This window comes from Tiliqua scincoides, chromosome 5 (assembly GCF_035046505.1).
Source record: "Tiliqua scincoides isolate rTilSci1 chromosome 5, rTilSci1.hap2, whole genome shotgun sequence".
In the NCBI taxonomy this organism is placed as follows: Eukaryota; Metazoa; Chordata; class Lepidosauria; order Squamata; family Scincidae; genus Tiliqua; species Tiliqua scincoides.
Window position 1 is genome coordinate 131155868 of NC_089825.1, and position 17780 is coordinate 131173647.

The 17780-nt window shown below is 46.3% G+C and overlaps 2 pseudogenes; one reads left to right on the forward strand and one right to left on the reverse strand.

Moving 5' to 3' along the window:
* Positions 1-1475: 1475 nt before the first annotated feature.
* On the reverse strand, positions 1476-1595 carry LOC136654711 (5S ribosomal RNA; annotated as a pseudogene).
* An 11101-nt stretch (positions 1596-12696) lies between these two features.
* Positions 12697-12815, forward strand: LOC136655195 (5S ribosomal RNA; annotated as a pseudogene).
* The last annotated feature ends 4965 nt before the right edge of the window (positions 12816-17780 follow it).

A 17780-nucleotide genomic window follows, 5' to 3' on the forward strand; every position in this document is an offset into this window, starting at 1 on the left:
CTTGCCCGGCTCTGTCTTAGAAGGCAATGAATGGTTGCAGGCTGCAACCTCGGCTTTAAGGAACAGCAGCCCATCAGGAAGTGAAGCGGTTCCTTTGATTTGCATGGGCTCCCCTTTAAATGGGGCTCCAAGTCACCCCACAACCTCCCATTTCACTTGCCTCGCAGAAGAAGGAAGAAGAGGCTATTCCTCTGCCTCTTTTCTGTAAGGATTGAAGGACTCCCCAAGACTGACAACAGTGCTTCCCCTGAAATGGGTCCTGCCAGAGAGTGTTGCATTTTATTACTCTTTAGATGCATGAATCTTGATGTGTTTGTGTACAATATCTGTGCTTGTGTCGCTGGGCATCTGCATGTCCCAGGCCTGTGTGGTGACTGTTGAACTGGACCCATGGCATGAGGCCTCTGAGCCCATAGGCAGTGATGAGGGCCATACTTGTGATGGTCACCCTTGCCGCACTCTCCCAGGCTGACTTGGGAGAAGCTTTTGCTCCTGTGAAAGTTCCATGAGTGGTTGAACCTTCCTTGCGTACCACATTTGAACCTGGGTGCAAAAGCCACATCCTGGGAGCTTCCTCAATTGGGGTCTTCAGAATTGCTAGTGAAGCAGAAGAAGAACTCCACTCTAGCCATCTTCATCATCTTCATGGCCAAATTCAATCAAGGAGACCTCCTTGCTTATTGAGCCATTGCCCTCCAGAGTTAGCTTAGTGCCTCTATCTTTTCCTTTGGTGTGTCAGTGCTCCCTCTGTGTGTGCATGCATGTGTCTGTGTGTCCATGTGTGTATCCCCCCCCCTGCAGCCTGCACATTTCAGGGCCACTAACACAGAGCCCGCTGCATCCTGTAGGCCAGCTCAGGACCAGGCTGGCAGGGAATAGTATGTTTTACTAAGGGTGCAATCCTAACCAACTTTCCAGCACTGGCATAGCCGTGCTGCATCCTGCGGTTGGGAGGCAGTCACGGAGGCCTCCTCCAGGTATGACAATGTTTGTTCCCTTACCTTGAAGTTGCATTACCCTTTTGTCAGTGCTGGAAAGTAGGTTAGGATTGCACCCTTAATCTCTTATCTGTCCCCTGGTCCCCTGTGGACCTACTCAGATCCATGAAAGCTCTTTTGCCGGAGTAGACCTGTCAGGCCGAAGAGGGCATGTCAGACCCAGGACAGGACATTGGTTCCACCAAGACCTCAACCTGTCCCCAGATGTACCTCTCCATCAACTGGGGTCCATCCTTGGCCTCCCATTCGCGGCAGTGCTCTGCAGACCAGCAGAGAGACTGCCGCAACAACGACCTAAGGTTGTGTCATAAGATTCTTACAGCCCAACCCTATGTACAATTGGGCTGCCCTACAAAGTGCTTTGTGGCGCAGAAGTAGACATGCGCGGGATTCAGCTCTAAGGTTAGGGACACTGAGAAGCATGGGGACACAGTTTCATTTGGTTGGCAACCTTCAGTCTCGAAAGGCTACGGTATAAGCCTACAGCACCAGGTATTCCCAGGCGGTCTCCCATCCAAGTACTAACCAGGCCTGACCCTGCTTAGCTTCCCAGATCAGATGAGACCGGGCATGTGCAGGGTAACAGTTGCTGTAAGTACAGTTTCATTTAGCAGCAACCAAGGCATCATGTTGGAAGCAGGGATGTGCGGTGGGTGGGAAGGCAGGTGAGGCAGAGCCTTCCCTCCGGAATCCTTCAAAAAACAACCCAGCTGTCGTGCATGGGTTGTGAGTGCTTCAGAACCTCGCACAGCAGTGGTGCTGCACTTTGAAGGATTCCAGAGGGAAGGCTCTCCCTCACCTGCCTCCCCGCCCCCCGCACATCTCTGGTTGGACGGAATTGCCTGGCTCATCCTGGCATGGCTTGTTAAGGCTTGTGCAGGAATCAAGCTTCCATGAAATCTTCTACACTTTTGTACTGAAGTGCGGTGGAAATCAGAATCAGGAGCGATAGTCAGATACGTTTTTAAATGCACGTGGAACACGGTTTCTGAGGAACGCCAATGAAAGGCTGCCGTTTGATTCAAGGAAGACTCTTGTTGGCATGATTTCAGAACATCCCTTTACACCAGTACTCACAGCACAATTTTGGTGTCAAGCTGGAACATAGCTGTGGCTATGCTTGGTGTGCCCTCTTTAGGCGCAGAAGAAAATAAGGATCAGCAATATCAGCCCCCTTCATTGGCAGGCAGGGTGGAGAACTTACAATATCAGTGTGATGCCCATTCGCAGCAACCCCTGCTTCCCCTTTTTGTACGATGCCAGGCTTGCTCTGTGTCGCTTGCACAGTAATAGGTAGCTGTGTCTGCCGTTGCCGTGGAATTTAACTGGAGAGAATGCTCATTCTTTGAATAATCCGGAGTAATGGAGATTCTACTACTGAAGCTGGAGGCAAAGTTGGTCTTCCAAGTGGAACTACTGTAGTATCCCCACCCTAACCATTCCAAGCCTTCGTTGGGAGGCTGGCGGACCCAGCTGTAGCCAGCTCCATCAGTGATGTCGGCACCAGACACAGTGCAGGTCAGTCTTAGGAGTTCCCCAGGCTTCACTGTTCCTCCTCCAGACTGAGCCAGTTGAATTTCAGAGAGGACCCCTGGATGAAAGGAAGAAAGAGGACGTTAGCAAAATGATAAGATGGAGCAAAAAGTGTGTGTGGTTCAGGTTTTTGAGGCCTCAATGAAAATTTTCCCAGTATTTAGCCTTTATTTTTTATCCTTTCCCCAAAACTGATGTGAAATTTATTCTTGCCCAATTCTTCTCCCAAGGGGGAAGTAAAAAGAACTGAAATTGTTAAGTGGTTTCATTGTTGGGTCCTAGACATGAAATGAACTAAGTGAGTACTTATTGATATTCCCCCCCCCCCCACACACACACACACATTCTTTCTTCTCGCTACATCCTTTTCCTATAGAATAGAGAAATCCCCCATTATAAACACCAACCATTCATCAGGAGTAAGATGACAACAAGAGAGAGAACTAAGAACTCCATTCTGTTGTTTCTCTGCTAAACATGGGCTCTAAAAGGCAAAGAGCTCCCATTTAAGGAAAGGTGTGATGAAGGGGTGATTTGCATATCCCTTGCACGTTTGGTTTTCAGATATTAAAAGGGGCAATGTGGAACACAGATTTTGACGCATCCCTTCCCAACTCCTTAGCCTAGTATGTTTTTATTGCCATTTCAAATCCCACACCGAAGGAAGCCAAAAGGATTTCAGATGAGTAAGGTCTGCACTGAGGAAGACTTGCAAAACCCAAGCTATTGCAGGTCTTGTAGGGGCAGACCATCCTTGAGGCTAGGTGATGTGGGTTGCGCCAGTGGCAGATTGCAGGGGGTCAAGAAGACACCGGATACGGGACTTCTTTCCCACAAATTTGCCACCACTTCTTCCCTCCAGCTCACCTCAGATGTGGCCTGCATTGGTCCAATTTCTAGCTACTAAATGGTTGGCAACCTTCAGTCTTGAAAGACTACGGTACAAGCCTACAGCACCCGGTATTCCCAGGCGGTCTCCCGTCCAAGTATTAACCAGGCCTGACCCTGCTTAGCTTCCAAGATCAGACAAGATCAGGCATGTGCAGGGTAACAGTTGCTGTCTAAATGTGAATAGAAATTTACTTTAAATTTTACTTTATTTTAATTTAAATTATAACTTGCTCCTGGTTTCTCCAAACATGGAAATTCAGGACCTCCAGGTTTCTTTACAGTGAAAGTGGAAACAAAGGCATTCCTTCATTCACATGGTCCCTTTCAATCAAACTGGAAGTCTTTGAGGAAGTAGCTCTAGAAGACTTCCAGCACGCTCAATTTGCACTTATAATAAAGTGTGGCCATGATGGACCTGCAACATCTAGTTAGGATTGGGCTGTTAAAGCTACTGGCCAGCCCTCCAAGCAGATGTGTGGCTGGTCAAGAGTCTTTATTTGACCGCAGAAACCCACAACTGGAATTGCTTTTATGGCATGCCACGGGTTTCACCGCTGGAATTTCACTCCTGCTGTAGCTCTCACCGAAGGCTGTAGAGAACCTGTCCCAAACTACTGGAGACTTTTTCTCTGCTTGATCTGTCAACTCCCCCTACCCTTTTCCTTCCTTCCCCACCCCTAACACCAGCAGTCTTTCACCTCTTGTTTTTTTCTGGGAAACCACAACATTCCCCCATGTCCCCTCTCCCCCGTCTTCCTCTACCCCCCGGGTGGATTCTTGTTGCAACAGCAACAACTGACACACAAGATCTAGTTGCGGGTGAATGGTTCAAATATATTGCATTGCTCCCCCACCTTTTTCTGTGCCGTCTTCACCCTATTATGATAAACTCCCCCCACACCTTTCAGCCTTACCTCCCTCTCCTTCCCTACCAAACAATTGAGCTATGCCGTTGGCCATGACACAGGATCATCACCCCAAAAATAGATTTTCCCCTTTGTGTGTGCAGGTTAATGTATGTTTAAATGTAAGTCACGACATCTAGGTTTGGCCAACTAGGTGTGAATAGTACTAGGAGGAACTGTGCGTTCAGAAACAGGTTCCCCTTTTTGTAAACAGCTCCCATTGACCTTGTCTCACTGTGCGATCTGACTCACTGAGCTCTCCCTGACACAGAAAAACGTGGCAGAGTCTGCAGCTATCAAGGAGTTCAGCTGGAGGGAAAACTCATTCTTGGAGGTGTCTGCAGAAATGGTTGAGCGGCTCTGAAGGGAAGGAGCGTACCACTTCCTTCCATCATAGGGGTGTATTCCTGCAACCCATTTTAGATCTTTCCCAGGAGACTGGTGGAGCCAGTGCCAAACATAACCCTGCGTATTAATGTTGAATCCTGTCACTTTGCAGACCAGGTTGAGATTCTCTCCGGGTCTCACCATTCCTGGTCCAGATGAGGTGAGCTGAATCTCCAAGGAGGCCCCTTGGAAAGAGAACATGACAATAAACAAAGGGCATCATCTAATTAGTGTCTTAAGCAAATGAAACATTGGACCCACTTGTCGCTTACGTCTTAGAAAGGCCAGCAAGGAAATCAAGGACAACAATAATTTCATATTGCTCAAGGTGGAATGTTCTAGCCAGGCAGGAGGGATGAGCATGGAGATTGTGAGGCTCTTTAATTTGAGGGTCTCCGTTTTGAAGAGGGACTCTGTTTCCCCGCCCCACATCCACCTTGGGGGGATTTGCATAAGTCCTTCCTCCAGAAACCTCTGAAGTATAAAGGGGTTGGTGGAAGGAACCTTCAGGGAAAAGCCAACTGTTTTCTTTGGGCCTTCTTCCTGTCTTTTATTTTTTCCATCCAGGGAATAGCAAGATGCAGGTGGGCTACCAGGGTGAAAGGAAGAGAACTAACTTTGACCCTCTGATGCCAGTTCTTTCTTGAGCCTCTGTGGCTACAATCCTATCCACACTTACCTGTGATTAAGCCCCATTGATGATGATGATGATGATGATGATGAGACTTACTTCTGAGTAGGCATATTTAGGGCTGTAAGACTCATTGTTAACAAATATGTCTCTTAATTCCAGTCTTCAATACATAATGGACCATTTAACAAATCTCTGGAAGCTGCTGCCACAAGTTGAGTTGATGGCCACTAGCTTGGATGACTTTTAAAAGAATTGGACCAATTTATGGGGAATGGCTATTTATCAGAGGCATGCTGGCTGAGCCTGATCTCCAGGTTAGATGCAAGGTGCCTCTGTGTATGGGTTGCAAGAGTGCAATGGCTGGAAGGGGCGTGCCTTGCTCTCCTACTTGTGGCTACCCGGAGGATGCTAGTGGACCACTGTGGGAAACATGATGTTGGACAAGATGGGCCCTTTGCCAGGACCACAGGGTTTTTCTTATGTTCTTAGTTTTAAGTTGTTAGCCAGCAAGCCAAACCATTTTTGTTGCCCATTGGACTGTAAAATTCATGGCAAGCGCAGGACAGAGAAGTGGTTTGGGATGTGCCAGGCTTGAGTGTGAGTTCACTTATCGACATACTCAGAATAGATGAGCACCACATCTTAGTCCCTATGCTAAATGGGTCATAACTCAGTTGTTACTCTACACGTAAACTGTCAACCCCTCTTAAGGTTTAGCCACTAAGGGGCTCAACCCCTGGCAACACCTTCAGGAAGATCTGGAAGAGACTCCATTTGAGATGCTGTATCAGGGTACGTGCAAGCAACACTAGATAGACCAATAACCTGAGTGCTCAGGCAATTTTGTATGTGCAGGAAGATTTGCAATAAAATCCAGGAAATTGTTTCTTTACAACTGCTAAAACCATGTTTAACCACTGAAATTGAATGGTAGGAGAACAGATAAAAGCAATTAATTAATCAGCAAGTAATTAATCTGTGGAACTCCTTGCCACAGGAAGTTGTGATGACAGCTGGCCTAGATGCTATAAGGAGATTGGACAGGGGTGTGGATGAAAAGTCTGTCACAAGTCATGATGATTGTCTGCACAGGTTTTAGAGGTAGCCTATCTCTGAATACTAAATGCAATGGAGTAGCAACAGGGTACAGGTATCTCGTTGTCTAGTCAAGTTATCGTGGAAAACAGAATAAGGAGCAATAGTCAGAAATATTTATTTATTTATTTAGAATGCCTTTGGAGCACTGTTGTCTGAGGAATGACCATAAAAGGTTGTGGTTCTTAGGAAATGACTGTTTTTCAGTCTGTTTTCATTGGCATTATTAATGCACAGCTAATGTAGAAGACTCGAGACCTTGAAAGAAGTAGTTCTGTTTCAAGAAATCACATTTCCCCAATACTCAAACCACAATTTTGACTTTCTGCAGGAGCAAAACCTATGCTTCAAGTGCCCTTTATGGCAGTGTTTCTCAACATTTGTCCTCTGCTGTACCACTTCACATGGGTCCACCTATTCAAAATGGTTGGCAACCTTCAGTCTCGAAAGACTATGGTAGAAGCCTACAGCACCCGGTATTCCCAGGCAGTCTCCCATCCAAGTACTAACCAGGCCTGACCCTGCTTAGCTTCTGAGATCAGACAAGATCAGGAGATAGTGTTCAGTATAGGGAGATGGTTGGCAACCTTCAGTCTCAAAAGACTATGGTATAAGCCTACAGCACCTGGTATTCCCAGGCGATCTCCCATCCAAGTACTAACCAGGCCTGACCTTGCTTAGCTTCTGAGATCAGACAAGATCGGGAGATAGTGTTCAGTATAGGGAGATGGTTGGCAACCTTCAGTCTCGAAAGACTATGGTATAAGCCTACAGCACCCGGTATTCCCAGGCGGTCTCCCATCCAAGTACTAACCAGGCCTGACCCTGCTTAGCTTCTGAGATCAGACAAGATCGGGAGATATTGTTCAGTATACCACTGGAAGTAACTGATGAAGACACCATTGCCAGTTAATTCTGGGTTGGGAGGTCAGATGTGATGCAATAAACACTTGTAAGAGGCTCAGAGTTGATGGGAGGGCTTTTTTGAGCATGCTTTGGAGCTCTGCCCACGGAGCTAAACCTAGTTTGCCGAAACGAGCCAAGCTGAGTTTGTTGTGTTGCATACCTGGTCTCATAGCAGCAACTGTTACCCTGCACATGCCTGATCTCATCTGATCTTGGAAGGTAAGCAGGGTCAGGCCTGGTTAGTACTTAGATGGGAGACCGTCTGGGAATACCAGATGCTGTAGGCTTATACCATAGTCTTTCGAGACTGAAGGTTGCCAACCATACCTGGTCTCACTGCCAGGCGGCAGATATCCCATGAGTAGCACCAGACACCACCTCAACTACCACTGGTGGTGCCCGTACCACTGGTTGAGAAACACTGCTTGATAGGCACAGTAGAAAATAAGGCTGAGCAATATGGGCTCTGTTTATGAATTGGCAGACAGTATAGAGAATTTGCAACACCAGGCAAACGTCAGAGAGTCCCTGCTTCCCCTTTTTGTCCAGATGCCACAGTTACTTTGTGTCACTGTGTCCTTTGCACAGTAATACATGACTGTGTCTGCAGCTGTCAGGGAGTTTAAATGGAGATAATGCTTGTTCTTGGAAGAATCGTGAGTAACGGAGATCTGGCTCTGGAAGGCTGTGGCATAATTGGTTATCCAGGGGGAAGTTAAACTATGGTAGTATCCTCTCCCTAACCATTCCAGTCCTTTGTTGGGAGGCTGGCGGATCCAGTAATCAGTCTTAGGGATTCCCCAGGCTTCTCTGCTCCTCTACCAGATTCAGTCAGCTGAATTTCAGAGAGGATCCCTGGAAGAAAGTAGGAATGAAAATTGTGCAATATTTTGCAGGACATTCGCACAATTTTAAGAGAGAAAAAAGCGATTAGTTCAAAAAGCTTTTTCAGTTCTGAAAATTATTTTCCATATTTGCCTCTATTCAGCCTTCCCTGACAAGGCTGCAACATATTATCCAAATCTTAGGACAGAGGAAAAAGAGATCCATGAATGTTTCATTGTCGGAATTGTGCAAAGGGATTCTACACACAAAATGAATCAGGCAAGTGGCTTTTCCTCCACATTCTCTCATCCCACTATCTCCTTTTCCAATAAGCAATAAATAAATAAATAAATACATCCCTGTTACAAAGACTGACCATTACTCAGGAGTGAGAAGAGAAAGACAGAGAGGACTAAGAACTCCATCACTGCCCTTGTTTTTCCCCCAACATGGGCTCTAAAAGGCAAGAGCCTCTATTTAAGCAAAAGTGTAATGAACAGGGTGATTTGCATATCTTGTGCATGCTTGTTTATCAGATATAAAAAGGCTTGTGTGCAACTCTTAACATATTCTTTCTTAATAAGAAAGAGCCTTAACTTTCTCATTGCCTTGGACCTACAGGTTGTTGTTGGCAACCTTCAGTCTCTAAAGCCTATGGTATCGCACTCTGAATGGTGGTTCTGGAACAGCGTCTAGTGTGGCTGAAAAGGCCAACCTACAGTAACCTACAGGTTACTGAAAAGTAATCTACAGGTTACTGTCATGGCAAACCAACACTGAAGGAAGCCAAAGGGCCTTCAGTTGATTGCGTCTAGTTCACAACAGGAAGATTTGGAGAACTGGAACTGTTGCCTCTCAGTTATTCACTCTTCCCTACCCTAAATACTGGCAGATCTACATCTAGTGAGGCAGGCAGGCAACCTTCCATGATACATCTAAGGATCAAGATGATGGACTAGCGCAATTGAAAAAAGTGGAGGCCCATGCTTTTTATCACCTAGAAAAAGTATAAGCCCCCCATTTCCCCTTTTTGTCTTGATGCCAGGCTCATTCTGTGTCTCTGTGTCCCTGATGCAAGCATCAGGAGTAACAGAGATCCTACTCTGGAAGGCCGAGGAATAATTGTTGCCCCAGTTGAAACTATCCACTCCCTAATCACCTCAGTTCTTTGTTTGGAGGTTGGCGGACCCATTGATACTAGTCATTGATGGAGGTACTATAAAGTCGCTTATGGAGGTACTGGAACCAGTGGAGGTCTGTCAAATTTCAGTGGTGATCCTTGGGCAATTTGAAGAAGGGGACGTCTATCATTTATTTGAAGTTGCTTGCAAAACTATAGTAGAAAAAAAGTGTGATTGATTCAAAAAGGTCTTTTAGGATCTCAGTAAAATTATTTCCAATATTTGTCTATTGCTCTCCATCCTTCGTTGAAAGTGATGCAAAACTTTCTCCTCTTTTTGTACACGTCTCCAAACAGCTTGTCTCACTGTGTTATTCTCGGGCACAGAAGTACACGGCTGAGTCATCAAGAGCCACGGAGTTTAGCTGGAGGAAGAACTCATTCCTGGAGGTGTCTGAAGAAATGGTTGCACAGCTTCTCAGAGAAGGGGCATAGAGTCTTCTCCCACCATAGTTGTGTATGGCTGCAATCCATTCCAGACCCTTCTCCGGACGCTGGCGGATCCAGTGCCAATCATAATGCTGCGTAGTGATTGCAAAACCCGTCACTTTGCAGACCAGCTTGAGATTCTCTCCAGGCTTCACCATTCCTGGTCCAGATGAGGTGAGCTGAATTTCTGAGAAAGCCCCTTGGGGAGAGAGAGAGAGAGAGAGAGAGAGAGAGAGAGAGAGAGAGCATGGCAATGAATAAAGTATGCAATCTGATCAGTGTCAAATGAAATATTGACCCAACTGTCTACTTACATCTTGAAATGGCTACCAAGGAAAACAAAAAGGACAGCAATAATTTCATACTGCTGATGGGGGAATGTTCTAGCCAGGCCAGAGTCTTTGGGCTGGGGATACTGTGAGACATCATAATTTGAGAGTCACCCTTTTGAAGAGGCTCTCTCTTCCCACCCACCCAGGGGGATTTACATGAGTCCTTCCTGCAGCAGCTTCTATACACTCTACCCTTCCCATGCATAATTTTGTATGTCTCAATCATGTCCCCCCTCAGGCATCTCCTTTCTAGGCTGAAGACGCCCAAACGCCGTAGCCTTTCCTTGTAAGGAAGGTGCCCCAGCCCCGTAATTAGACTGATATCTGCTAAAACAGCAGCAACACCCACATCCCCTTTTTGTGCAGATGCCAGACTCACTCTCTGTCACTGTGAGTCTGGCACAGTAATATCTGGCTGTGTCTGCAGCTGCCATGGAGTTTAGCTGGAGAGAATATTCATTCTTAGAAGCGTCCAGAGAGAAGGAGATCCTGCTCTGAAATTCTGGTTCGTAATTGGTGTGCCAGTTAGCATTACGGTGGTATACCCTCCCTAACCATTCCAGTCCTTTGTTGGGAGGCTGGCGGATCCAATAATAACCATATGTGCTGTCAGAGATGGCGGCATCAGTCACGGTGCAGGTCAGTCTTAAGGGTTCCCCAGGTTTCACTGTTCCTCCACCAGACTCAGTGAGTTGAACTCTGGAATGGACCCCTGGAAGAAAGGAAGAAAAATGTGTTATATTCTTGAGAATATTAGCAAAATTAGAAGAGAGAAAAAAATGCGGTTGTTTCAGAAAGGTTTTTCCAGGTCTGAAAGTTATTCCCAACCCGTGGCTCATCCTTCCTTGAAACCAACGTGAAAGATATTGTCTAAGGGCCCAATCCTGTCCAACTTTAGAGCACTGGTGCAGCCGCAATTGCAGCATCGAGGTAAGGGAACAAATGCTCCCATACCTTGAGGAGGCCTCTGTGACTGCCTCCCCACCACAGGATGCAGTGTGTGCCCCATGGGTATGGCTGCACTGGCACTGGAAAATTGGATAGGATTGGGCCCTAAATCTTATGGTAAAGAAGAAGAAAAATGATTAGATGGTTTCATAGTTGAGATTGTGCAAAGAGGTCCTACACATGAAATGAACCAGGTCAGTGGCATTTGCCCTCACATTCTATTTCCATTACATCATTTTCCGATAGAAAATACCCATTAGGAAGACTGACCATTCTTCAGGAGTATGAAGACAAAGAGAGAGAGGACTGAGAACTCCATCATTGCCCTTGTTTTCCCACCGTCCTGGGCTCTGAAAGGCAAGAGCTCCTATATAAGGAGGGGTGCGATTAAGGGGTGTTTTGCATGTCCTGCATGACTCTCTCCCCCTGCCCATACCCTCTTAGAGGGATTTGCATGAGACTTCCTCCATCAGACTCTGACATTTAAAGGGGCTGGTGGAAGGAGGCTTCAGGGGGAGGTTGATCTCATTACATGCTTAGAAAGTTACAAGAATTGTGCAAGTTCACTGAAAAATGAACTTTTTCATCAGGTTCCTTCTGGCTGTGCAGAAGGAGGTTCATGCAGGGCTGGGCTCTATGACTTGGCCTTCCTTCTCTGCTCTGAAAGTCTCTCTCCAGTTTTTTGACAAACACAACATGAATCTCTGTCACTGGGTCCCTTGCACAGTAACACAAGGCAGTATCTTCTGGATTCAAACTGTACATTTGCAGAGAGGTGACACTTTTGGGACTTGTCTCTGGAGATTGTGAGTCTTCCCTGAACTTCCTACCCAAAGAATACAGTGTGAGCATAGTGCAGGCGGGGGGGGGGGGCACTTAGGTCTGATTGGGCTATGAGTTTCAGAAGCTAAGCAGGGTCAGACCTGGCTAGTACTTAGATGGGAGACTGCCTGGGAATACCAGGTGCTGTAGGCTTATACCATAGTCTTTCGAGACGAAAGGTTGCCAGCCATTTTAATAGCAGGTTAGTGAGTTTACTCCCAGGTAAGTGTTTAGAGGATGGCAGCTAATAAGTTTCGTTCCCTCCAACTTTATTCAACAAATTTGGTTTTGTTTTTTGTTTTTTTAAATATGTTATGGGTAGAAGTGTGCCTTTTTGTTTTTATTTTTATTTTTTGACAGTTTTTTTTTTAAAAATACAAAAATGAGTACAGTGTTATGCACTGTAAGGGCGCATTCTTATAAATTATTTTTCATTTTTATTTAATTCAGAATTCGTATTCCGCCTTTCTCTCACACATTAGGGGCATCAAAGGCGAATAATTTAATTATAATTACATTATAAATTATAATCACTTTAAAAGTAAATGAGGTAGGCGATATAGGTGTTACAGTGTCAGTAGATGCAACCACATGCTAGGTTCTCAAAGTTCGTGGGCGCTTTACTCCCAAAGTAAAACTTTGCAGTGGATGGGGGAGGGTAGCGACGCAATCCCCAGGATGGCATTGCTAAAGGGGGGTGAGGCAGGGTGCTTTTACTTACTGTGGGCTAGGGCAAGCAGCAGGAGGTGTGGGGAGCTCTGCGCAGCCCTCCGTAGGGATCCCCAAGACTTGGAAACTTCAGAAACAGCAAGCATAAGCAACTGTTACCCTGCAGATGCCCAATCTCATCTGATCTTGGAAGCTAAGCAGGGGCAGGCCTGGTTAGTACCTGGATGGGAGACCGCTTGGGAATACCGGGTGCTGTAGGCTTATACCATAGTCTTTCGAGACTGAAGGTTGCCAACCAAGCATAAGCCACCTCCTGGCTGCATTTGCTAACCGGAAATGGCTTTTTCTTGCTATTTCTGGAGATACCAAGCCTTGGACAGTACTACACAGAGTTAAAGTTACACCCCTTAAAGGGGGAAGCATTATACGTACTGGTGGGCCGCGACCCACCACTTTGCAAACCACTGTGTTGGAGAATCATCATCATCATGAGTCTGGCATCTGGAATAACACCCTCCTGTTATATACCCAAAAATATTTTGGTGACAAGTTGATAGAAAGACTGTTGAGAAATAACTAACTGCCCAATCTTATTCCCTCACCATTGACAATGATGCAGTGCGTCAAAGAGGTGCACACTGCTTTGAATGGTGTGGGGCACAATGTGGAGGTCTGGGAGAGGTAGGAAATATATTTCATCCTTATATCTCCAATGGGCCATGGGTCTCCTTGAACCTACCCCAGCGATATAGCTGGCACACATCCGAGGAGCACAAGGAGTGGGAACTTAGTGTAAAAGAGGGACACGATTCTGGTGCACGCCGTGCCACACCACTCCCTCTCCCATCTTCCTCTGCCCTTCCCCACCCCACACTGAAACTCTCCTTGTTCACCCCTTGCCTACCCATGATATGCCTCTGCACATAAAAATATGTGCTTAAATACACACCCACTGAAACTAGGAGAACAGAATTAGGAGCTGTACATTCAGAAACAGGTTCCTGTTTTTGTACACAGCTCCATTGAACTTGTTTCACGGTGATGGCCCGTCCTGACACAGAAGTACACGGCTGAGTCTGCAGCTGTCACGGAGTTCAGCTGGAGGGTGAACTCATTCCTGGAGGTGACTGGGGAAATGTTCACACGGTTTTTCAGAGAGGGCGCATACCACTTGCTTCCATCATAGGGATAGATGCGGCCAACCGCTTCTAGACCTTTCCATGGAGGCTGGCGGATCCAGTCCCAGGCATAATACTGTGTATTGATGGCAAAATCTGTCACTTTACAGAGCAGGTATAGATTCCCACCGGGTGCCACCATTCCCGGCCCAGATGGAATGAGCTGAATCTCCGAGGAGGCCCCTTGGAAAGAGAACATGACAATAAACAAAAGACATCATCTAATCAGTATCTTAAGCAAATGAAACATTGGACCCACTTGTCGCTTACATCTTGAAAAGGCCAGCAAGGAAATCAAGGACAACAATAATTTCATACTGCTAAAGGGGGAATGTTCTAGTCAGGCAGGAAAGTTGAACCTTTGGACCAGAGATACTATGAGGCTCCTTAATTTGAGGGTCTCCCTTTTGAATAGATTCTCTCCCTACCCTCATGTCCTCTCTGGAAATTTGCATGAGTCCTTCCTCCAGTAATCTAGAAACATAAAGGGGATGGTGGAAAGAGGCTCAGTATGGAGTAGAGCATTTGCTCCTTGCTTCCTTCTTGTATTTTTGTCCTCCATGTGACTAGACTAGATGTTGCCGTTTTTGTCTTCCATGTGACTAGATGTTGCCGTTAGGGTGTGCCTGGATGGAAAGGTGGTGAAGTAACTTTCTCCATCTGATTTCAGTCCTTTTTTGCTCATATGTGTGTGTGAGTCCCTTAAAGTTTAAAGGATATAGTCTGTGGCAGCCTGTAGCATGATACAAGGACATCTGCAAGAGGGATCTGAAGGCCTTAGGAGTGGACCTCAACAAGTGGGAAACCCTGGCCTCTGAGTGGCCCGCTTGGAGGCAGGCTATGCAGCATGGCCTTTCCCAGGTTGAAGAGACACTTGGCCAACAGACTGAGGCAAAGAGGCAAAGGAGGAAGGCCCATAGCCAGGGAGACAGACCAGGGACAGACTGCACTTGCTCCCAGTGTGGAAGGGATTGTCACTCCCGAATTGGCCTTTTCAGCCACACTAGACGCTGTTCCAGAACCAACTTTCAGAGCGCGATACCATAGTCTTTCGAGACTGAAGGTTGCCAACAACACTAGCTAGAATGGCTTCAAAAATTAGTTGGTCAAATGGACCAACAAATGGCCCCATGGAGGGTCTTAGGTCTATGACTGACTACTAGTTCTGCTGCAGGGTACCCCTGAATCCCTGAAAGTTGCAGGGAAGAAACGGCCAGAGGGAGGTATGCCTTCTCTCCTACTTGTGGGCTACCCAGAAACATCTGGTGGGCCACTGCAACAATACACCATGTTGAACTTGACATGGTCCAGTGGGACTTTTCTTATGTTCATATTTTGACATTGTGACCAACCAAGCCAAACTGTGGTGGCCCAGAGAACCCCTGTTTATGCTGTCTGTTGAACTGTGAAAGATGGCCACAGCTGGATAGAGAAGTGGTTTGGAATATGACAGGCTGCGGTTTGAGTTCATTTATGGGCGCACTCGTAGTCGACAACCACAACGTCTTCAACCAGATGCAAAAAAGTCATAGCTCGGTGCTTGTTTTGCACTCAGAATGTCCCATGTTCTGGGAGCAGGTGGGAGGAAGAGGTGGGAGAGGCCCCCATTTGAGATCTTGTAGCAGAGACTGTGCAAATAGTGCTAACCTAAATAGACCAGTAGCCTGATCTTTGGGGCAGTTTTCATATGTGCGAAAGGCTTTTGCAAATAGCCTGGTGACTGCTGCTCCCTACCTGCAAGAACAAATAGTGATCAGTGGGAGTCTGGTGTTTTTTTTCATAATCTCCATTTAAAAAGCTTAGCAATGTTCCTTCCCCACATAAAATCAGAATGTGTTACTTGATTTCTTTCCCATATGTTTCACGTGGTTTCTGCCAAAGGAAATGCTTCTTCACCTGAGAGCATGCAATTAACTTATGGAATTCATTTCCACAAGATGTGAGAATGTCTAGTTGCTTCAATTTAACATATAGTGATACTCCTCATCCATGGTGTTGGCTGGATTTGAGCAACTGCAAATCAAAAAAGGGACTATTTTTACCCTCACCACGCATCCGAACAACCCCAGGAAGCAACCAGAAGCAACTTCCTGTTCATGTCTGCAACTTCCGGTCTCCTCCAGTGAAAGAAGTGAAAAGGTTCTATGGTTTCATCATCAAAATTGTGCAAAGGGGTCCTACACATAAAATAAACTAGGCTAGTGGCATTTGCCCTCACATTCTCTGTCTCCACTACATCATTTTCCTATAGAAAATCCCCATTAGGAAGACTGACCATTCTTCAGGAGTATGAAGACAAAGAGAGAGAGGACTAAGAAATCCATCACTGCCCTTGTTTTTCCCCCAACCTGGGCTCTAAATGGCAAGAGCTCCTATATAAAGAGGGGTGCGATTAAGGGGTCATTTGCATGTCCTGTGCCTGTTTGGTTTTCAGCGATAAAAGAGAGGATGATTGCAATCCTAACCACGCTTTCCTGAGAGTAAGCCCCATTGAACAAAGCAGGACTTACTTCTGAGTAGACCTGGTTAGGATTGTGTCCTATGTGAAATGCAGTTCTTGCATATTGCTCTCCATCTCCCCAGACCTGTGAGAAATTATCATTGTGACAAAAGCCACACTGAAGGAAGCCATACAGAACATCCTCTTCACTGAAACCGAACCCTCCCTATTGACCTGACATTGGTAGTTCAAGACTTTGTTGTGTGAATTGCTTTTGCCCTTTGAAAACGGTTATTTTTGCTGCTTACACCTGAGTCACCCATGTCAATGACTCAGGCATTGACTCGAGTTTGAGGCCACTGACTGGGCACCCAGTCCCCATGCATGCCGACTCAAGTCTGTCTGTGTCTGGATGTGCTTGCTTACTTTTTTCACGGTGTGAAAGACCTTGTGGGGCCATCATTCAGACCAGGTGAGTAACAGGCAAGTTCCAGCCCGGAGGCAGGGAAGGGTTAATGTTTTGCTTTTGCATGGAGCAGGAGGGAGGTTGGAGGGAGCAGGCTGTCTTGTCCATCTCTGAAGGAACCGATGATCATTAGATGAAGGATGACCATTAGGTGAAGGATGAGAGGTCTGATTTTCTTCTTTGGATGAGGTAGGGCAGAAGGAGGAGCCCAAGGGGCTTCTTGCCTTAGGATTGGCTGGAGAAGCGCAAGAAAGGGGAAAAGGAAGCAGGAGGGAAACAGTTTGTAGCAATCACACTTTCCAACCTTGTGGCTTCTATGGGCTCTGTTATTACTTGGAAGGAGGAAGACTCACTGAATGACTGGTACAAGTGGGACTACTTCTGAGAAGAGCTGCAAAAGATTGGGTCATACTGGTAAGCCTCTCAGCCTCTGCATGTGACCCTCCTCCCTCTTGCCGCTTCTGTCCCCGTTCTCTCACAGTCCGTCCCACTCACTCCCACCTTGTTTACAGATGGGATGGAGACAGCAGGAGACTGTTTAAAGAGAACTCCGAAATACACACAGCCTGGCAGCAGCCCCATTTTTCTCCCCGGAGCGGCAGCTGGCATTTTAAAGGGAAAGACTCATGACTCAAGTCTTTCAGAGGTGCGTAAACGCTCTGGGCGATTTACAAGTCTCTTAGGACTTGTTTGCGAGTTGAGTCACGAGGGACAGAGACTTGTGACTCAACTTGACTCGCCCATCCATGTTATTTATTGTCTTGTTTTCTTTTTGGTAGCCAGGCAGCTAATGGGAAGGTAACTCAAGAAGATTCTTGCTTATCATTTCAGAGCTATCTGGTTGCCCCCCTCCCATAACATAGAGGAAGTGACTGGCCCAAGGTCACCCAGGAACCTTCATGGCTGAGGTAGGATTTCAACCTGAATCTTCTAGGTCTAAGTCCACCTCCCAAACCACTACACCACCTTGACTCGCACAAATCCAACTAATGGGTTATTTTCATATATTCTGAAAAAAAAGACATCAGCTGTTGACATCTTCACTCTCACATTTATGCAAACCACACATGTTCATTTTGCTTGGATTTAATAATCCAGAATAATCATGATGGGCTTCTGTAACCAGCATTGTGAATGTGCAA